Below are 23,078 nucleotides of genomic sequence, written 5' to 3'. Positions count from 1 at the left end.
GTGTGGCTGGAAAGGCCTCTGCCAGGCTCGTTCTGGTATCAAGGCGCAGGCTGCAGCTTGGAGGAGAGGAATGAGAACAGCTAGAGGAGTGAGGGCCTCATCACTCTGCTGATGAAAAGATAAACGGCTGGCGTTGCAGACCTTTTTTTTTTTTATGTCTTGTTTAGGTGTGGCCCTGGGCCGGCTGGAGAGGTGAGGTCCTCATTATGTAGCTCCAGCCAGTCTGAACACCGGGTCTGCCCTCGCACACGGTCCATCCAGGAGCCTTGCAGACTTCGAGCAGAGAGGAAGAGACGTCTCTGTCTCTGTAATTAACTGACTGATGCCCACTCTGTAAAGCTCTTGTCCCTGGCCGCTAACCCTGGGCTAGCAGTGTGGCGTCCAGCAGGGGGCGGCGTCCTGGGTGACTGATGTCCATCAGTGGTGCTCCACTTCCAGAACCTCTCACTCCCTCAGCAGGGCGTTTGAACGTCAACTCAAACGGAGACTGTAAGCAGGAGAAGCTGTGAACGTCTTTCCCCTTCTCGCTGCTGGGTTGGAAGTCTACGTGCTTCACACACAGTTTTTTTTTTTTATAGGTCTAATGGCACTTGGTGTCCTGTGGAGGAGTTTTCTACCATTTCCCAAGGCTGGCGCCACTTTAATAGTTATGCTCGAAGGAAAAATATAACGGTGAACTGCAACTGCGGATTTTAAACGTTACAGAGGCAGAAGAAGCCGGAAATTACCGGATGGCCGATGTTGTCTGTAACGAGCGGTTTCCTTCAGCACAGGATGATTCAGTAGATGGTATACAGAGCCGTGAGCAAATACGCAACAGGCCGCATCCACTTCTTGTTAATTGCACTCTAACTTACACTGTATTTACGGCTGCAGGGCAGCACACATTGTGATTCCCTACAAAATTCTTTGGTCCACCAACAGTATCTCTTAATATAAGCTGGATATATCAATCTGGTTGGGTAAGGTTTCATGGTTTTAAAACCTTAAAAAAAAAAAAATTGCATAAAATTTTGGTGTTTTTCCCTCAGGGGGCATTTGTGCTAGTGTTGTCAGAAGATGGCGCTGTTGGCAGCACACCACAGTATGGCTGTAAAGACGTGTAGAAGAAGAGGAAAGAATTCTACAGGGATCAGGTGGAATGGAATCGATTGGAATTTGCCTTCGAGTGCAGTCAGCGTTGAACACCTTCAACCAGGTGTCAGGAGACGCAGAAGACGTCGTGGGGGGATGTGGATTAGTTCAGTGTTTGTCACAGTGTAATTTATTCATTGTCACCTGAATTTATTTTTATTAAGGAAAAAAAAAAAAAAAAGAACCCTTCCCTGCCTGAAGCGAGCGTGAAAACGTGGAGATAGAAACTCATCCAACGACCAGCTCTGTTGAGACAAAGGTAGATGTGTTTTGTAAAGGGTCCAGGAACTTGGCTGGCAGTGAAGTAGAGTCATTGGAATAAATGTGTAGAAACAAACAACATGGCTCCCGGTGGGCGGGAGCTGCCAGAATAAAAACTTACTGCAGCTGAGTGAACATCAGCGTCTGGTGTGCAGAACGTGCAGCGCAGGTGAGTCAACTGAAGACAGGTATTTTGCAAACATTATGCTATATGTGTTTATATGGTCTACGTTGTGTCCATATTCTGAATTTATGTTGTCTCATTTAATAATGGAAATGGATTGATGAATGTAAATAATGCCACCAAGCAGTTCCTGTTGGGATGCCCTCTTGGAGAGGCTGCAAAAATACCCAAATATGCTCCAAGTTACTATACCTTTATTTAATGTATTCTTTTTCTGTTTAAATTTGAAATTTTACACATCACCTTCTCTTGACTTTCATACAGGTGCCAGCTTCGCTGACAGCACATGCGACTTCCCATCGTTCACAATTTTGACGAAAAAGTAAGTTTTTTTTTTTTTCTTTTTTACAATTCATGCGTAAAACTACTTTTAACGTCTCGGCGTGTTCCTTTATGTGAGAGCGCTGCGCAGGTGGCCAGTGCATCCGGAATAATCTCAGCCAGTGGCCCAATGCAGCGCTTTGTTACATATTATACATATCAAATGCATAGAATTAATGAACAAGATGAGCAAAACCCAGGAATTTTATAAAATCCCCTCCCGCCGCCGTATTTTTTGTAAACCTCAAAAATAAACAAAGTATGTGACGTATTTCAGGCATCAGATGCTGATTGTGTGAATATTTATCAGCAACAGAACCTTCCAGTGGCCTACACACTCGACCACATTTGCAAAAAATGCGCAAGTATTTGTTTGCAGAATGCAAATGGCACACACACAACAGCAAATGCCTTGGAAAATGAATTTAGTGGCGTAGGTTGCGTATTGCCATTGTTGTGTATTATATATTCTGTGAGTCGTTAATAGCTGCGAGGTGAAGTCAGGGGAAACTCGGGGCACAAAACCACCTTAGGCAACATGCATGTTCAGTTCATCTTTGCTGAGTCGGAATGCAGGCATTTCAGAATTTCTCACATGTCATGAAAGAGATGCATGTTTCGCGTTTGCTGAATGGGCTGCGGGAGCCAGAAAATGTGTTTTGTTGTTGTTGTTGTGAAGTCCATCATACAAGAACAAAGAAGACGACGAGGTTAATCTTAATATGTTCTTCCCGTCTCTCCGAAGCACGTCGCTGCTTTTAAAAAGCCCACTGCATCTGAAAGCCGGCCAGAAAGGACATCTGCGCTCATCGTATTTCTGATAGAATTAGCTTTTTCCTTTATGACGCCGGGGAAGATTGGAACTGGAGGAGAAAGTGCTGCCTCTTCGGACAGCCTTAAAATCAATAGCCGGACAATAATTCAGGTCCATATTGTGCTTCTGGAGGGGAGCTGCACAATAAGATGGATGGTCCATTTCGCTCACATCATTACTTTTCCTATTGATCAGCTAATTCAGCTCCTGCCTTGCGTGCAGACGTGGCGCTGGGGAGATGTGCATGGGTCGCCTTTAAGGGGCGCAACATGCATTCTGGGGGCTTGCGTGCACTCTAATGAATGTTGATAGTTTCTTGAACAGATGTTCCTTTAAAGGTAACTAATCTTGGCCCCTTTTGTCTCTCGTCTCTATTGGACTTCTGCCTGCTCAGAGCTGGTGAAAGTCTTCACATTGTGTGCTTAGAGTAAAAGTAAACTTGTGCAATAGCTTTTTTTTTCTTTTTTAACTGCAGCACAACCAAACTGTAATCAGTCATTGTTCTGACGAGTGAGTGATTTTTTTTTTCTCTTTTTCTTTGCACTAAAAATATACTGAGCAGTCACCCCAAAGCCGAGGTACTCTAAAATGATCTTCCTCTAAAATTTGATCCAGGTTTATATATCGAACTACACAACAGCATAGTTCAAATAGCCACAATTCAAGCCACACTTATTACCTGGAACAAATTCTGTTCCAAGTAATATGTGAATTACTTTGAACAGAATTTGTATCTTATAAACACTTCTGAACACAAAAGTAACAAACATTTTTTCTATAGTGTACACATATTTAAAAAATAATAATAATTATTATTATTATTAATAATTAATAGCAACACAGTATTTGTACTTCATTCCTTCCCACTTTTGCATCGGCTCCTCGGTCTCTTCACAAACGGCGTCGCTGCCTCACCTGCAGGAGCCAGTTTCCAGAGATGATTCACCCCCCTCGGAAAACAAGAAGCTTCTCCTTCCTGTTGTCTGTTTTGTCGTCGTCGTCGTCGTCGTCGTCGTCGTCGTCGTCGTCGTCGTCGTCGTCGCACCCTGGCGGAGCAAAGTCTCTGCAACAGTGCCCCCACGCAGTATCGAGTAAGCATCTGGAATGAGCCACGGCCCCTCTAATGGAAATCCATTTAGCCGGCTGTGAAGCGGGAGTCGTCTGCGCGCGGGGGGGGCGTGTCGTCACGCTGGGCCGAACCCTCGGCCATCCTTCAGCCTCAGGGAGGACGAGCGGGCGACGACTCAAGGTGAGGACGCTGGAATGGACCAACAAATAAGGTTTTATTTGGGCCATTTTCAGACCAAACAAAGGAGGGGAAAGCAGGAAAAAGAGCCTCCCCCCCACCCCCCACCCCCTCTCTCTCATTGCATCACAAAGTGACCATCTTTTCCGGGAGTAATTGCGTCCTTGTGCAGTCGGGTGGCGGGGCTCCCGGCTGCGGCCGGAGGAATTTATCTGATCTGGGTGCGAAGAGCCATGAAAGCGGGCAGAATATGAGGCAAAATGCAGATCCACAGATCATTAATATTTACATATACTTGAAGCCGGAGAGAATTGGATTTTTTTTTCGAGGCCAGGTCTCTTAGTGTAATGTATGCGTTCTGGCTCTTGATTGTGACATTGCCGCAGTCTGAGAGGCGAACTGTGAATACATTTGAAGTGAATCTTTCAGCGGGGACATGAAGGGTGGCCGGTGAAGGTCAGCCTCTCTCTCGCTCTGTAGCGCTGCAAAAAGCTTTTGTGCTTTCCAAAAGTGTGTTTTGTTTTGTTTTTTTCTTTAAGACTGGGTCCACTTACTCTGGCAAATCAACAAAACTGTCCAGGAGAGAACTAGAACTTAAGAGGCTTAGTTTCAATGCTGCCTCACTGCCAATGGAGCAGTGTTTGTTTGTTTTGGTTGCCTTGTACTCATTTCTTTTCACATCAAAATTGAAAACACCGAATGCATTATTAGCAGAAATCCAGCAGAACAACAAAAGCTGAGTGCAAGGGACTTTAGAATATTACCGTTGGCTAACTGGTGGCAAACTCACATTTTAATACCAACCAAATGCCATCGAATTCTACAGCGCCCTGGCACTTTAACTATCATCTATTTAAAAAAACAAACAAAAAAAAAACATTTCATCAAACCAAAATCAAACTTTCAAAGACATCTTTAAATTTTTCATAAAAAAAAAAAAAATGAATGCATAAATCGAAGCAAGCAACTGATTTACTAATGAGACGATGTAAACCATGAAGTTCATCATAGGACAACGTGACGTGAAAAGTGTTTGATGTTGAGCGGTGAGGAGGATTTCAACCAAAATGAAATGTTTTGCTATTTTTCCATCGAGCTTCCGTAAAACATTTATAGACAAGCACTAAAAATCCAACACGTTAAAAACCTAACATCTTAAATCCTATTAACAGGTGTTCTGGAAACACACCAACTGGAGGACGAATGGGCAGGCAGACAGACAGACAAGAAAGCAGCTCCTCCTCCCTGACAGCTCTCCTTTGGGTCCATCCACCTCAAACTCTCCCTGAAATACAGAGAACATAAACAGAGACACACACACACACACAGAGGCACACACACACACACACACACACACACACACACACAGAGGCACACACAGCATATTTTATTCAGCAGCCATTTGCAGTGTCCTCCCCAGGAAAATTATAACACTCCACACAGTGCCACTCACCACCAATAGAGCCTGAATACGTTAACCCCCCCCCCCACCACCACCCCCCCACCACCACCACCACCAGCGCTGTTAGTCGCATTTGGAGGCGTTTGTTCTTCTGTTATTGTTAACATTTTTTACAACTTTGGGCATATTGACTTTCAAACATCAGACACCGGTTTGCACCGGTTTGTTCTGGAACCAAGCGAGAGGTTGTGCGGATCCCTCTGCCTCCTTGCTCTCCGCTAACACCTGGTCCTCCACGCCTTCGGACGCCAATTCTGCCTCCGTTCCATCGGAACTATTGCAGCTCTGGGGCCGAGCTCCCCATTTACTTTAATAAGCCTCACACAGACCATAATAATACACGGGCCGTCCCGTAGCTAATAGCAAGGACCGCCTGCTGTCTGCTAAAGCACCTTGTTTGCATCCGTGCCGCAGAGCTATTTAAAGAATTGCTGGATGCTGGCATTTTCACACAGGAACACATTATAATACCTCAATAAACATGAGGGTAAACAAAAGGCAATGTCACGGTCTTGGAGTTTCAGAAGCAACACGTCAATTAGACCTCCCGGGTAAGTTCCTGTCCTTGATTCCAACCACCTTGAAGAGGTGAGAAAAAAACCCTTTGATTCGCGAGATAATGACCAAAGCACGCGTTCCACGGTGAAAACTTCCATCAGCACGCGTCCGTGCACACGTGTGTTGCACACACTGCTTGGCAGCGGCTTTTGAACCACTTCTTCTGTTACTGTTTTTTTGAGTTATTTTTTATTCCGTTTGTTGTTAGCTAGCAACTAAATGCGAACCTGAGCGCTATTGATAGGTTCGAGGTAGCTTTATAGTCAATCCTACAACATATGTAACGACGAGCGCTAATGCTAGGTTTAAGGTAGCCTCATTGTCAATCCTACGATATATGTAACATATACAGAGCATTGAAATATTGCTACTCGGCGGTCCACGGTGCAAGGACAGCATGCAGAGCACAAGAGAGTAAAACAAATTACAGAAAAGTATAAAACTAATGCTAACGCTACGTCACAAAAATGTAGAGCGTCCATTGTTCTATCAGCGTTCTTTGACAGATGGCCACCCTGACTGTAAGTGCTTCACAGCTGGAAAGAATTCTCTTAATTATGCTAATTATTGTTTGGTAATTTATCAAGTACCATTTCAAGCTCTTTAGCCTCTCCAAAGCGAGGATTAAATTAGATTAATGTAATTAACTTTTTCCAGTCCAGTTGTGATTTCATTTTGGTTTTGAATAAATTAATCAATTAGGAGGTTCAGATATGTAAGGTGCTGGTATTTAAATTTTCAACAAACTGGGCAAGCAGGAAACTTCCTGTGTGTGTATCCTTAGCTACCAGCAAGCCGTGGACTAAAAAGCCCTGCACTGTGCAAAATTCACTTCACTCGTGTTTTGTGGCAACATTCCGTCTGTGGCATTGTCATTGAACTCCCCCGAAATGAGAAAAATGCATCTTTGCATCGTTAACCTGCTCCACTTGTCAGTGTGTGGTCAGGTTTTGCGACTGCATTACCCTTTGCCTCAGTGTCTGAGTTTGAGCTCTTTATTTTCTGGCTTTTTTTTTAATCACCGTGTTTCAAAACACTTGTGTTTTATCACCAGCCTCAAAAATGATATCCTTGCTTGGACAAATGGCACTGAGGAACTAAAGGAACGCTCAATGAGAGTTGTGTTCTGATTTCAAGGCCTTTATAGAAAATAATTATATATATATATATATATATATTTATTTATTTTTTTTTTTGTTAAAATCTGTCTAACTGGCAATTCATGCAACATTCATTTCACTCCCACGCTGCACAACCCACATCAACAGAGTGTGCTAAAACTCACCTGTGCATGTTTGATTCTAAATGATGAGTCAGACATGCGAAGTGACAAATCTAAGTGCAAAAATACACCACATGAAAGAGGAAAGTGGTGTTATGATGAAAATGGCTTTTAGTATCAATCATGTTTTACAAAAGAAACACTAAGAACATTTTTTTTTCACTGATGATGTCGGGCCCATTTTAAATGAAACCACCTATTTTCTTGTGAATAAAGCTCAGATGAATTGTCAGAGAGTTACTTTTGCTAATTTGTGATTTTCTTTTAACACAATCTATCCCTCACTCTTTGCCACATCAATCGATCAGCCTTTTACCTTTTGTTGCTGTTGCAACTGTTATCCTCCCTCGAAGCTTTAGCAGCCTTGTCTGTTTCTTCCCACTCTTACAACTTGGCCACTAGATGTCGCAGTTTTGCCTCTGGGCGTACATCAAAACAAACTGGCTCCCTGCACCACATACCGAGTGGCCTCAGGCGTGTCAGACACTGAACAAGGATGTAAAAAAAAAAAAAAAGTCATAACGCGAGCATCAGAGTGCTGAGGATAGCATCTTCAGTGACCACGTTGTATCGCAAGCCCAGGAAAGTGGTATTTGTTTGTTTGTTTATTTATCCGTAAAGTCTTGACTTTTGTCTTCCTGCAAATTCAAGTGTGTGTGTGTGTGTGTGTGTGTGTGTGTGTGTGTGTGTGTGTGTGTGTGTGTGTGTGTGTGTGTGTGTGTGTGTGTGTCCTGTCCATGACTGATGGCGCAACCACCACTACAGCGCTGTCCTCTGGACAATGATTTCCCTTGACGGCTCCATCAGGTCAAGGTGCTGGAAGAAATAAGCAGGAGAGGGGGAAAGACAGAAGGAGGGGTAGCGGAGAATAGACTTTTTAGAGGGGTGGGGGAGGGTGGAGGTAGGGTGGGGATGATGGACCTCCTGGGACTGGTCCTAAATGGCCCTCGCCCCCTTCTAATCTGCTGCTCTATTTTGAGAGGCGGCGGGAGGCTTGTCGGAGGAGGGAGCGCGCTGGTGACAGACGATCCGACAGGAGGACACTCGCAGACCTGATGGATGGGGTCTGCGCATTACGCTGCTGCTGCACCGGCGGAGAGTCGGCAGGGGGAGCGGCGGGGAAGACAAAAGACTCTCCATTACAGGGGGGCCCGAACGCATTAACAGAGTGGACTTTTATCCGCAGAGCGACGTTTGTGCCGAAAGTGTTGAGCACCTGCCGGATGAAACGCTGGCGTTCATCACCACAACTGAACAAACGATTCACAAACGCGTACACGACATGGAAATGAAGCGATCCTGACTGCCCCCCCGCCCCAGTACCACCACCACCACCACCACCGCCAGCCTGTAATTCCTGTTGACAATAGATCATTGTCTGCGTGTCTGTGGAAGTCAAAAGGCAAGGGGCCCCATAAAAAGCGATAAGGGCGTCGAGCGTCGGCACTGATAACTATCTTATCAGCTTGTCGTTTTTGCCTCTGGAGCTCTCCGAGGGTACCTGGCGCCACGAACCTTTTAGAAAGACGTCACTCTGACTGCGCACCAAGGAAACAAAGCCAGACTGTTGGTTTTCTTCTGATTGTACAAAGCCCTTTGAGACGTCTTTGGAAGTAATTTAGCACTGTACGGATAAAAGGTGATTGATTGATTGATTGATTGATTGATGAAGACCTCAAGACAGAAAAGCGGGTCCATGTTTGCCCAACGACCCTCCTGCTTGTCCCCCCCCCCAGAACTGTGACGGGTTGCTGGAAATGCATCGCTTCTCCAACGAGCCAGCAGTGGCATTTCATTTTCACATTCATATGAATTTCCGTCGCCCCGCAGGGCCCATGACTGCGCCGACGCCATGCCGGCGGGCCTCATCAATCTCCCAGTTCATTCGCTTTCACAAAGGGGGGTCCTCCTGCAGTGGCAAGAGCGCTTGATAGAGCTGCGCTACCTAAATGAGAGCGATTCCATTAAGAGCCTCCACCTACCCTCCCCCGCCACCTTGGGGCATCGAGAACAGGACGTATCGGCGGATCGGTGCAGCCATCCGTCTCTTTGGAGCGCGGAGACAACGAAAAAAAAAACAACCCACGACCACCAACTTTGCCGTCGTCTCGCTTAGGCTGCAGCCCACAGCCACGCAGATGCACCCGGGCGAAAGCCAATGAGAAGGATGGATTTAGCTTTGCGATGAACAGTCCATGTACAAAGAGAAGCTAAAGGATGGATGGCTCCACTGTTTTGTGTGAAAGACCGATTAGCCCCCTTCATACCAGTTACATTAGTTTGGTTGCTCTGTGGTAGTTTGTGGTAGTTTCCAGTCCTGGTGAGATTTTCCTATTCCCTCACACACCTCTGCCTTTCTCTGCAATCCCAGGATCGCTCCTCACTTGCCAACAGCCAATTTACACTTTTAGCTCATCCCAGACCTTCAGCCTCATCACTGCTGGTTCGCCAAGCACTACATTGGCTCCCTTGTCTGCCAGCAAATGGCCCTAATCTCCTGTTGGAGTTTGCACATAACAGCAAGCTGTTGTTGAGCTTTTGTCTGCACCTGCTGTGACTTGTGGTTGCTGCGTTGTTTAGTTGAAAACACAGCTTTTACTCCACAATGAAGCAGGTTCATTTACAGGCACTTGAAATTTACCCCTCATGTGAAACAGTCAGTGGTGGAAAAAAGGCGGCATTTTTGTCGAGAGAAAACGCCTGGAAAATTCCTCATCTTTCTTCCCAATGGCGTTTTGCCTTCGCCGTGTGTAAAAAGCCATATGGAGCTTTTGGCGACTAGCGTGACGATACATCCGCTGCATACACACAGTGCGTAGCCAAGTGGGAAGTGAACCCATCAATTATGCGTCGTTCTCCATGAGAAATTCTAATGATTTTGTTGTATGCGTTAAACTTTTGCAGGAAAATGAGCACATAGGAAATGCAAAGCTAATCTGCAGAATGAACAGAACACAAAGCTCCACGGCAATCAGTAAGCTAAACAATGTGAATGTGAAGAACACAGCCTCGGCTCGTACATGCGCGCCATTCCCTGTTCTGACTCGTCTTGCTTGGTTACCGTTGTTGCTCGAGCGGCTTTTAAGTACTTCCCCAGAAAACAATGAACCCAAGTAAAAATGGCCTCATTTGGGGGGAAATTTGCCGACTTGGAGAGCAGGTGAAAACGGCTGCCAGTTTTCACCCAGCAATTATGCTAATTTTTAGACGGCAATTTGCAGGCGTTGCGGTGAAAACACAGCTTAAGGTGATGCCTTCAAAAACGGTGGACTTCGTCAACAACATAGCAATCATGCTGTGGCAGTGATGCCAGATGGAATAAATGTCTGCAGGGACGGTGGAACTCATTAAGCTTGCGGAGATTCAAAGAACAGGCTAGTGGCGGCGGACAAAAAATGTATTGATTCATTTGACGCTACAGGCTGCTTTGGTTACTCGACCTCATTAGATGTTGTCCCGGCCTGCTTCAATTGCACCGTGTGACATTTCACACTACATCAGTATGATATTGTGTCAAGGAGGACACAGGATACCGACGGGTTGGCTTTTTACATGCACATGTGTGGATCACAGACAGAGCAAATGACATGAGATAATTTCCTATATATATATATATATATAAATATATACTTCCTGCCAAGACTTCCTGTCAGGTCACCCATACCTGGGGCTTAGAGCTCCCTCTAGAGTAACAGAAATATCAGGATACTACATCCAGCAATCAGCCACAGCCAGCTCAGTGCCGTGATATATTTGTTTATTCATAGAATTCATAGAATGCATTTTTTGGATCGATTACTTAATAATATTGCTTCACCACGACCACAGGTGATGTGCTCCACGTACGTAATAACACTATTCAACAGAATTCGCTACCGAGACTGCATCATGTAATGTTTGTGTTTGCCTAAAATTACAAGGGATACATAAAAAAACAAAAAAACAATTTCCTTTAAAAACTATTTATTTCTTAAATCACTGCTGCTGTGCAGGTACCGCCTCTCACCAAGGGGGGGGGGGGGGAAGCTGCTGTCCCCTTAGCACCCCCGCCCCTGCGTCCTTCCATGGTTTTCGGCTTTTGGTTGAGATGATTTTCCCGAGAAAGGTTTCCTCATCCATTGTCATTATCGTCGTGAAGTAATCCGCGATAGGGCGGCTGCGGTATCTCCAGCTGTTCAAATATCACCTACCACTGCAGGCGGCGGCTGTTCATGCATCACAATAACCATTGCAATGCGGCGGCGTTACGGCACCCATAATATTCGTTCATTTGGATTGCCTCTCGAGCCGCAGCGCGTGGCACTGGGGTTATTAGTCATATTTGCCCACCCTCCACTCTAACGCAGCTATAAATTGCAGGAAAGAAAAGTTTCCCGCGTAAATGGTGCAAAGCGTTTAATCGGGCATTAAACAGACTGACGGCTCCGTGGATTCCACCGAGGCTTTGATCAGCGCGCTGGAGCGTGTCGGAAAAGACCGTCGAATTCATGTCTAATCAAAAAACAAAAATCAATAATGAAAAAATAAAAAACGACGTCGTGCCTCAGACATTAATTACACGGTGACAAATGTTCTCTCCCAACACTGCATCGGCAGGTCGCTCATTAGCATACCATCAACGTCTTTACCTGCCTCCAGCATGTTGGTTGCACTGATTGATGTGGGACGGAGCGCAGCGACAGGATGTTCGATGGTTGGGGGTTCGAACCCTGTTGATGTGTGAGGGTCTGCGTCTCCTGTTCTCTCAGGTTAGTACAAGCGACTATCTGTTATGTTGAGATTTGGTGGAGGACTGGAGCTCGGGGGTCATAATGAACTCTTCGCCACAGCCATGATCTGCTGTCTTTCCTAGAACTTTTAAAAGCTTGATTTTCAAAAGTCTGCCCAAATTCTAAAAGTAAATACATTTTTCTTTTCTTTTCTTTTTTTTCTTTTTTTTCTTTTTTAGCCGTGACAGTGGTCGCCGTTGAAATCATTATCATTAAATTAGAGGAAAAAAATTGCACCAAAAAATGCCCTCACCCGATGTTGGTGGCTTCCCTTTTATCCCTGCTGTGACGGGGCACTATCAGATTGGAGACACACTTGTACAACCGCAAAATCAAAGTGGAGGGGAGGAAGAGTGATAACCTTGGCAGCGGGGATGAGTCTCTCCAGAGGGAAAAATAATTACGCCTTAATCCTCTCAACCCCGACAGAGCAGGGTGGGACAGTTCATGTAGACACATTCAGTCCAAAGTTCTGCTGAGTCACAAGACTGAAAGCCTTACATTAAATCAAATCTGCTCTTTTTTTTAAGACCAGAGGTCCATTTGTCTGCTCTCGCTGCACAGTTTCCTGTAGTCTTGGCTCCTGACCTGAAAATTATTGTTATTTTTATCCCTCAATAACATCCGATGCAGCTCCTCGACTCAGCCACACACTAAATTTACATCATGGACACAGAAGTGGACCACTGTGTTAGTGTTGCTTTCTTCCCTGCTTTGGTGGCTAATAGGCACTTTGGCATGGTATATAGTAATTCTTCCACTATACAAAAAAAAAAATCACTATTGTTTGTTGATGTTTTAAACATTTTCAACAAGTTTATTATTTTTTTTTAACCTTCCTTTTTTTCAGAAACTTTTCATGGCCACACCCCCGAACAGGTGTTCATTCCACCCTCTGAGACCATCTGGCGGTCACTGTCCTTTTTGTCTCACAAACATGTCAAAGGTCCAGCAAGGCATCATTTGAAGCCAAAAAGCAGCGTTCCTGTCGGAGCTGGTAAGCAGAGGGCTAAATACGCAGCAAGCATGATAAAATTAGTTATTGAACAGTCAGTTGTGCGCGGCTCCTCCACCGGAGTTTGGGATAAAAAAATAAACACGCTGAAAGTACAACACCGTGGTCCACTGCTTCATGTTTACGCGACCAAATCTTCGGCGTCACGCATGCGTCACCCCTTTTCATGTTTGCCCCCTGCAGTTAGAGCTGCGTCCTGCTTCTGTCACGACTGCCCTCTGTATCGGTCACAGAAAGGAAAGTAAAGGGAAGTAGAGCCAATCTAATTATCCACAAGTTATGTTAATCGTCCTTCCCGTCTTAAGTAGGCTATCTATATGCAAAGTCCACTCTGATGAATTTCTTCATTATTTATTGTTAATATATTACTGTACTGGAATGACATGGGGAGAAGACTGTTGGTTCTTCACCATATTGCCATGTTGCGAGAGCTTCGGATCGACCGCTTGAAGGGACAAAGACTGAGCGACAAGATGGTGCTGCAGATAAACAGTGATCATGATTATTAATTATGAGGGAATTAACCAACTGTAATCAAATCAAATTTGACATCAAACTGAGAAAAAGTCGAGGTTTTTCTCAAGAGAAACTTGTAAAGCAACAGGTAAAGTACTATTTCTGCACAATTATATTCCTGATTGGGAAAAAAAAATGATTCACTGTGCTCAATTGATTGATTATGACCCATTTTTAAAGGGGGAGCATGGCATTGGTCTGACCTCCCATTAGTCCGACGAATTGCCCCCTCCCCTAACTCTAACCCTAACTGCTACCCTAAACCTAACGGAGGTCGGATTAGTGGACAGTTCCCTTTTAAAGGTTCCATTCAGCTTGTCATATGTCAAGATTTATGTATGCATTTGTTTATTTATGATGATGGATTGACCAAAATCAGGATCCGGAAAACAAGTACTTCACTTGCTTCCATGTTGAACAGGGATAAATGTGCGACGATGACAAACGTAAAGTGTTCTTAGTACTCGACTCGAGTTAACAAAGGAGCCTCAATCAATTTGCTGGAGTGCCCAATAAAGACGTCAAGCCTCTGTCAGTGGAGCCCATTTTGTTTTAATGAAACAGCGACGCAAAGAGGTAAGTCTCCCTCTGATGGAGTGTTGGCTGTGGAACAAAATGTCTGCTGACCTGGAGACGGTTGGGGGGGGAACTCTGGCTCGTCAGTGTGATGAAAGCTTGACAAGGTTGTAGAAGGAACAAATAAAGGTCAACTTAATCCCAGGACCCCCTTTTTATTGGCATGAATAGTGTTCCCTAACCTTGAAACGACCTACGTGTTCCACTCACACCTCGCACGCAGCGGCCACTTTATTAGGTAAAATGCTCAACAGCTTCTCGTCCAGTAACTGCACAATTTAGGCACGGGATTTTCACAATGGCACAACCATCGTCATGGTTGACAGAGAATGGTCCCAAGTAGAGAAAATATGCAGGGAGCGGCAGTTGTGTGGAGGAAAATGCCTCGTGGATGTCAGTGGTCAGAATGGGAAGACTGCTTGGAGACCAGAGAAAGGCAACAGTGACTCAAAATAACCACTGGCTACAACCACCGTGTGCAGATGGGCATTTCTGAAGGCACAACACCTCCAACCACTCATCGGACACTTTATGAGGTACCAGGAACTGGCAACAAATCGTAGTTTTTTCCAGTGCACAGTTTTAGCACTGCTTGACTTGATGGTGTTACCCATATTTTATGGAGTTACCCATAAAATACATGAGTACCACCTCGACATAGGTGGAGTTGTCATAGCACAAAAGCCTGAAAGTTGCTAGGCATCATTATGTTACAATACCTGATTCAAATGTCTTTAATCACTTTTTAGCCTTTTCAGCTTCTCAGTGCTGTTATATTATCGCGGCCGGGAGCAGACAACAGTGTAACAACCCTCAGGATCTCGCAAAATGCTTTCAGGACCAATCGCTAACACAGCATCAGTCCTACAGACCGTTCTGATTGCGTCTTTCACATTGAGATTCGCCCTCTGATGGCGGCCCATCTCCAATGAAACAGAAGCTGGTTTGCGGTGAGGCAGGCACCACAGAGCCGGACACACTGACCTCGGTCAGAGGGAGAACTTGATCCACTTGCTGTGCACTCTGGAGCTATTTAGCCGTGGAGAGCCCCTGAGAAATTGTGCGGTTAAATGGGTTTGTCGAGTGCGGAAAGCTAAAGGGGGGAAAAAAGAAAGTCCACTTCCATCTTACGTGAGACAGTGCTGTTTGATCGTAGGGATGATTAAAAAATGTTGCTTTTCAAAGCTAATTAATTACATTTTTGACTTCCTAATGTGTGGTTGTAGGGCTTGGGGTTGGTGTTCCTGTGTGCCATTGACATGCTGCACGAGACACCGCGTCATCCCACCATTAAAGTGAAATCATGGGGAGTGCTGACACAGGGCTCAGGGCTGTAAAAAGGGTTTTCCCCTGCTGCCGCAAAGAGACACGAGGGAAGGTGCCGATTGGTGACACGCTTATCTTGTTACAGCTTCGATTACAGTCGTAATATTTCCCCTCCTCCATTAAGTGTATTTGATTTCCCGCTGAGGGGCGAGCTGAGCTGAGGGCAGAGATACGGCAAGCGTGGCGGGGCCAACAGAGGGCAGCTCTTTGCGAGTGCCGCGCCCACCGACGCGCCTGGAAGTGGACAAAAAAGGCGGCGATGCTTATGCAATTAGAGCGGAGACTTTGTCAGACCTCATTTCCGTGAGAGGTTTTAGCTGCAGCCTTGAGAGAGTTTTATTAATTCACTTTACCCCGGCCCCCTCCGTGGAGATATGGATTATACGGCGGCGGATGACAAAATGACACGCCAAGAGCAGCGTGGAAGTGCCTCAGCTCTGATTACAAGGATGATTTTTCCCCATCAGTCACTGGGGAAACGGTGGAGGTCAAAGAGATAAATATTCATGTGTTAAAGTGCTAGCGTAGTGGTTTGAGATAAGGTGGTGAGACTTATCAACTGCTTCACTGACGGCACGGCATCTTCATTAGTCACGGTGTTCGCACTTAGAACCTTCAGAGGAAAACATCCCTCCCAGATTTTGCAACGACATTCAGGCAGTTGTCGGAAATCTCCCATTTCGCCTTATTCTCTAAAGTTTCTCTGCCAGAGTGAGGTCTGGTCACCGTGGAGGCCATCGGTATGCAGCGAACTCATTGTCATGTTGAAGAAAACCAGTTTGAGATGATTAGAGTTCTGTGACATGGCTGCTGGAAATAGCCACCGCTGTACTCATAAATCGATGGACAAGGTCAGCAGCAACGCTCGGGTGGACTGCGGTGTTCAAACAATGCAGAGTTGATTTGGGCCAAGAAAATTTCCCCACAGACCAGACGATATTTTTTCCAATCATCTTTTTCTTTCCGATGTCTGCGAGCCAAAGTCCACTGTATCTTCGAGTATCATGCTCGCCGCGGACGGGAGAGACGCACAAAGTGGTCTTCTGCTGCTGTTGCCCCATCTCCTTTGTGGTTGGACGACAGAACGGGTAGGGCGTTTTTCGGACAACCTCATAGTTTTGCACAATCTCAGATGTTTCCATGAAATATTTGTGAGTGGTTGTGTTTCAATGGGTGTTGCTGCATCATCTGATGCAAGCAAATGAAAAACAAAAATATTGTGCTTACCATGGAGGAGTGGCAAGGACCATTATCTTGCGGCCCGGTTGACCTGGACATGAACAGTGATAGAAACAAACGACTGCTAACGCAGGAAAGCAAACAGACCTTTAAAAGATGGATTTACCCAAAGAAAATAACGAGAACTAGTGTGTTTGGAGGACGAAACACCGGGAGGCAAATCTCTGTAATCAGTCTTAACATGTCATAACCAATGTGGCCTGAGGCCCCGGAGGAAATTTGCCGACTTGTACTCAGTGTTGATCCTCCAGCAACAAGTTTGTTTGTGGGTTGATGAATGTTGTATAGAAAAGACGAGAACGGAGAATGGATTTCTTGTCAGACGGGATTAAGTAGCGCCAGACCCTCCAATTAGCTATATTTCACATGTCAGTTTACATCAGTGGGGCTGTGTGATAATATCAGCCCGGGGGACGGCGGACAGAGAGAGGAAACAGTGAACACATAGAGGAGGAAAACGATAAAATGAGGAGGAAGAGGGTGAAGGGAGAGGTGACGGAGCGAAGAGACTGACAGCAGTTATCCAGGCTTGAGAGATATGGACCTGGAAATGGGGGAAAATTGAAAGAGATTTAGAAACGGATAAGGCGGCGATAAATGTTATATTGATTGATGTCAGATTTCCTTCAACTTGCTGCCTTTGAGTTGTTTCTAACATGGTGCAGCTGCCTTCTCAGAAGTCCAACGAGAACCCCGCTCTGCTGCCAATAAAAGCTGCTACGCGCTGGAAGATTTTTTACGTTTATTTGCTACAGCCACACCCTTTGCCCTATTAAAGTTACCTTAAGCTTGCAGGTCGGGTGTTTGTCTCATCAAGAACTGATGGCCGGCAATCATTGTAAATCTGGTGGCTGGCCATGAGTGAATTTTCACCTCTAGAGGGTGCATCTGAGCACTGTCACCATGTCGTGTTTCCAAGAGGGACCACAACCTGTGATGGACTTGCCTCTGACACAGACTTAACTGGGTAAGACTTTTCGTTTAGTTTGATTTGTCCAAAGTCTGTTAAATTTAAACAAGCTAAAACTTTCAAAACACAAAACTATTATAGTTCCGTGTTGGATGCAGGTTCATCACTGATAACGTTCCCCTTCAAAAAGCAACTCTGAACTACTGAAGTTTGTATCCAGCATAATTTTAACCCGCTGTTAGCATTCATTTGGAGCCTGTTTAATGTGTTTTCCAAAGTTGCGGTGCGCTGTAGGGGCAGTTGCTTCTCACTATTTATAATGGTGAAAGGGCATCTGTTTCTGGCGAGCGGGGCCCACACACGGCCAATCTAGCATTGTAGGATAGAAATGGCTCGGTATCAACAGATATCTTCTGATCTGACAGCAATGAAAACGACTAATTGCTCCTTTAAATGCAATGACTGTTGACCATCATGAACACCCTCAGCCAGGACACACTTACTGTTGCTCTTCTGGTTAAGTTACATTTTAGAAAAAAGAGGTTTGACCAGGTGGTCCCTTCACACTGTGTGTCTATTATCTGCCTCTGTTCTTGCCACTGTCAATGGAGGATGGAAACTAGTTTTCATGGGCATTTGTCTGCCAGCTTTCTGCATTTCCCCCCCTTTGAACAGTAGCCTTGGCCTTTATTGAAACTCTCCAGTTGTTGACTCCTCGGTTGTATAAAAATAAGAATAAGAATAAGCAAGCGTATTTGTCAGACTGCTTCTGCTGCAGATAAACACTTCCCATGTCTGTTGACAAGGAAGTGTGATCAGCCGCAAGATGAGCCATTTCATCTAAGTATCAATCTGCCAGACCACAACATTGGTAAGCCACTGAAACCAGTAGATCTCTTACTGCTGGGAATTATCAATGCACAGAGGGAGGTCCTGATTCGGCAGAATTTATTCATTCCACTGAGGCGATAATTTACTCCCTCTGTGGATGACACGTGGCTTACGAGGACTCCCAGAAAACTGTGTCCTCATTAATCTAAATGAAACATGAGAGAAGTCATTACGCTGCTCTTAAAGCGAGGGGAAGGCGACCGTGTCCTCCAAAGTTCCTTATCGTGCCAACCGACTCTGAGATTTAATGGGCTTTTAAGTCAGATTAAAAACCTGATGCTCACACTATTGAAGCGGCCTCCAGTTTCAGGGAGCTGCGTTTATGAGATTGCCGGTAAGACCGGGGAAGCTCAAAGGAATACAAATGCCTTTATGAATCTGCATTAAATCAGCACATCCTGTTGTGTGTGTGCGCATTAACTTTATTGGAAAGGGCATCTATTGCTTAAAAATGCGACGCTGCGTAGCCGATTGAAGAGCTTTTCCTGGGCGCCACTCTGAGTTTCCACTCATTGTGTTGTGAGTTTACCCGCAAGCCTCATCTTCCCAAACAATAGGGCCGCTTTACAGTTCCCCTGCATTAATAAACGCTCTGATCATTTATTCTGCAGAGGGGCGTTGGGCTGACATTAATGCGGTGGCTCCGAGAGTGGTGGTCAAATGGGAAGTCAGACCAAAGAAAATGCATCACGCCCCTTCAATTTAAGGGAACAGGGGGAAATCATAGCTGGCTGCCTGAACTCATTTTTTTCCCTTTCCGCCTCCCAGCTTTATAGTGACCAGACCGGTGGAATTGATTGCCGTGCTGGTACTATTTGAGGAGCAGTCACTTTAGGATTTACACTGCAGGAAGGAACATCAACCCACGCCACCCTCAGGTCCAAATTGATTATAAAACTGCACTCCTTTCTGCTCACACGAACACATTTGTGTGTGTGTGAGTGTGTGTGTTTGTCTGTGTGTGTCCGCGCGTGTGTGTATGTGCACAAATTGTTAGAGGAAGAAGGAAAGTTTCTCTAAAACTTTAGCCGACACCACACCAGCTTGTTCAGTTTTCCACCAGCATTCTGCCATATTTACCCGCTCTTCCTGTTCATTTATATGTATATATTCATTTTCCAATCTCCTCTCTGCATTTCTATCACAAATGCTGCAAAAGTGATAGTACGTCTTAGTAGCGATGACAAAGCCCATGGACTCCTATAAGTGTTGTTGCCAACTTAATGGGAATTCGATGTGTTGACCTGGTGATCTCTGTTAAATTGTCAAGAAGGAGGAGCTAAGACAGAAAACACTGTTTATTATAATTTAGCAGTATTTTCCACAGCAAACCCATTGGTGCTGCATCAGCCAAATGTTAATTCATTCAATTAGTTTTGATTATTTTATTAGTTCAGACAGTTCCTAAGTAATTTCAATTGTAAAAGAAAGGTTTCTGGTTAAAATTGAATTGGTTTCAGTTCTTAGTCACCGGTGTCAGACTAAGTGGTGGAACCATTCTCCTGCAGTCGAAGTTTAATTGGCGAGTGCGCCTCATGCTGGATATATACAGTACAATGAAAAGCACCTGCAGACAGAAGCATGATGTCTTCAGTTAAAGCCCTTTTTTTTTTTTGGATTGAAGGCCCTTTGTGAAGCTTTAAACAGTTGTTTTTTTTTTGAAGATCTAAAGAGCTTTTTTCTTCCCTCCTCCTCCTGACTTACGGTAGCCAAGGACTTCTCGCGGCCTTCTGTCCGCTTGAGATTAAATGCCTGGAGAAATGCCCTTTGCCTTTGTGATTGTTTTTTATTTATTATTCTTTATATACAAGATTGACTTTGTGTGAGTGTATGACAGCGAGTCTGGCTGGCGTCTACCCACACACCGCAAGCACTGTGAGGTTCTGAGATAAAAAAAAAAAAGAAAAAGAAAAAAAATATTGCCTTTCTTAAGTGCACTGCATTTCTCCTCGTGAAAGGCATAAAACGCAACCAAACAGCAAAAGAGCTTTTCCGCACTCCCTCCTTCTGAGGAACGCGACTGTACTCGGTCATGTCCAGAATGAGAATAATTTCAATCGGGTTGCAAAACAACACGCGCAGTCGCGCTCCTCAGGAGGGAAGCGCCTGCGAGACAAAAAGACACACGCGGTAAAACCGTAAGCCAGGCGCTCACCTGCATATTTCACGACAGGATTTGCTACGGCTCATCGCCTCTCATTCAGATGCACGAGGCAGTCTGTTGCAAGCAGGCAGGCAGGCAGGCAGGCAGGCAGGCAGGCAGGCAGGCAGGCAGGCAGCCGCGCACGCACAAGAGTTTCGAACCTCCCCGACGTGTGAAATACAACCGCGTCTGCGTCGCAAATTGTCAGTGTCAAAAAGCTTGAGATAAATGGTCTTTGCTTTGAGGCTGTGAGCATTTTCCCCCTCCAAAGGACGGCACCGGCTCCTCGAAACGTCAGAGTAAATTATTACCATTTGCCCAGCATTCAGTGTAGCTCGTAGCCTCTTGTCAATGGTGTCGTATTGGCTCGGAAAACAATGTTTCCACTAAAGTTATTACTAAAAAGAAAAAGGGAATGACAGCTCGACTAATAAAAAAAACATCCAAATTTGAGTTTAAAAAAATTGCTTTTCATAATTGAGTCCCGTGTGATTTCCTTTGTTATTTTTCTTGAGTTTCTTATGGAGATTTTTCCTCCGCTTGTGAGAGCAAACGCATACAAACAGAACAACCCGCTGGGTCTGACAGGGGGTTGTTACAAACAAGGACGCAGGGGTATGCGGCAGGAGGGGGTGGGGACAGGTGGTGTCTGATGAGAAGGTCACGCTATAAAAGGTGTCTCCTTGCGTTTATACCCGGCTCGCACAAATGCCACAGACCGGAATATTACAGGCTCTAACAAGCCCAGAAAGAGCAGCGGGATCACGCGGCCTTAGGTGAGCTGAGCAAGTTCACAGGCACCTTGTGACAAACGAGTGTCAACTTATTCTCTGCGATAATAAATGCGGTACTTTGCAGACTCCAGAATGCACATATCAACTTTTGATTTAGCTCCATCACTTCCTCTAAGAACTGGCAAGGGTTATGATGGCAACTATCAGAGGTGAGAAGTAACAAAGTACAAATACTTATACAAATACTACTGTACTTCAGTAGGTTTTTCAGGTATGTGTACTTTAATTGACTATTTCTTTATCTGTTGACTTTTGCTCCCTACATTTGTACGTAAATATCTGTCTACTTCTTACATTGGAAAAACATGCTTGTTACTTTTGCGCTTAAGCTTAAATTCTGTTAAAAGTACTTCTTAGCTTTTTGGCACAGTTGTTGTTGCTTGAAGTGGAGCTAATTGAACTGTGCTGTTGTGGAGATAAATATTCAACCGGATCATATTTTAGAGGGAGATTATTTTAGAGAGGCCCAGCTTTGGGGTCCTTGTTTAGTACGTTTTCAGCACAAGAATCACAGACACGGAGAGAATCTCTCTCTCTCTCTCTGTCTGCTCTCTTAACAATTCATGTTGCAACAATCATTAAAATAAGAAGGTATATTTGAAACAGGTCAAGTTCCGAACACGCATACCACGCCAGTGAGCTCCAGGTTTTTCCCTGACTCGACTCCAGCAGGATGACATCACCTCCTGCAACAACTTGCAACACTATTTTTTTTTTTTTTTTTCCGACTTTGAGTTGAAGCTTTTCGAGAGAGCTGCCCATCTGCCTGTCCAACTGCTACCTGGCACTTTCCTTGATAAAACTGTGTATCGCGCATGTTTGTTTCAACTCCGTTCTTTCAACAGTATCACAGATGGTGTCAGTGCCGGCGCAGGGTGCCAACGGTGCTTTCTTATCCTGCCCAGGACAAGTGGTGGTAGTGGATCCAGTAGCTTTTTGGAAGGCAGCGAACAGGAAACTGGCCTATTTTTTCACTAGACGTCCATTGGCACAACGAGGAAACTACAAGTCTACAACTGCCAGATGAAATGATCCCGTTAGGAATGTACACACGGTGCATCCAAGCATGTCCCCAACCTGGAATCTCTTCAGTGAAAGGCTCGGCTGACAAAGAGAGGGCGGAGGGAGGTGGGTGGGCACCAGTTGTTCATTTTAAACATTTTGTTGACTGCGTGGCGACAAAATGCTTATCTGCAACTTTTCTTTGCTGCCACAGCTCTAATGGTGCCCAATGAGGATCAAGGACCCCAAACATGTGGTCTTCACTTCAAGGTCGTCTTGCAAGCACAGAAATGCACCTTGGCTGTATTTTTAAACTCTTGGATGTAATCCTTCACAAAATTACAGAAGAGCAACAGATCTAGATGAATGTTAGTGAGCTAGAGACTTCACAGGCTGAGTCCACCGAGTTGCTTGGCGCACTTATGTCTTGTTTTTTTTGATTCTGGGATTGCAGTATTTCGCTGTTGAAGCGTTTTGTTCCATTCTCTTTGTTTGCTCATTATTGCTTTTGCTTCATTTCTTGTGTTTGCAGTGTGTTTGCCTTTGTCAGCTACCTTACTGTCTACATGTACAAGTCAGACAGACAGACAAGGATGATGTCATGCCAGTGATTAAAACCTACAACCATTGCATTA

General features: G+C 45.0%; 1 long non-coding RNA gene across 1 annotated transcript; it reads left to right on the top strand.

The window, feature by feature from the left end:
* Positions 1 to 1,460: 1,460 nt before the first annotated feature.
* On the top strand, positions 1,461 to 23,078 carry LOC142902028 (uncharacterized). Its single transcript, XR_012929032.1, has 4 exons — positions 1,461 to 1,564; positions 1,844 to 1,901; positions 22,287 to 22,569; positions 22,658 to 23,078. It is a non-coding gene; the product is annotated as an uncharacterized LOC142902028 (long non-coding RNA).

This window comes from Nelusetta ayraudi, unplaced genomic scaffold (genome assembly GCF_046127955.1).
Source record: "Nelusetta ayraudi isolate G7.1 ecotype Tasmania unplaced genomic scaffold, CSIRO-AGI_Nayr_v1 ptg000005l, whole genome shotgun sequence".
NCBI lineage: Eukaryota > Metazoa > Chordata > Actinopteri > Tetraodontiformes > Monacanthidae > Nelusetta > Nelusetta ayraudi.
The sequence above is the reverse complement of the archived record's forward strand: the minus strand, read 5'-3'. Positions and strand labels throughout refer to the sequence as shown.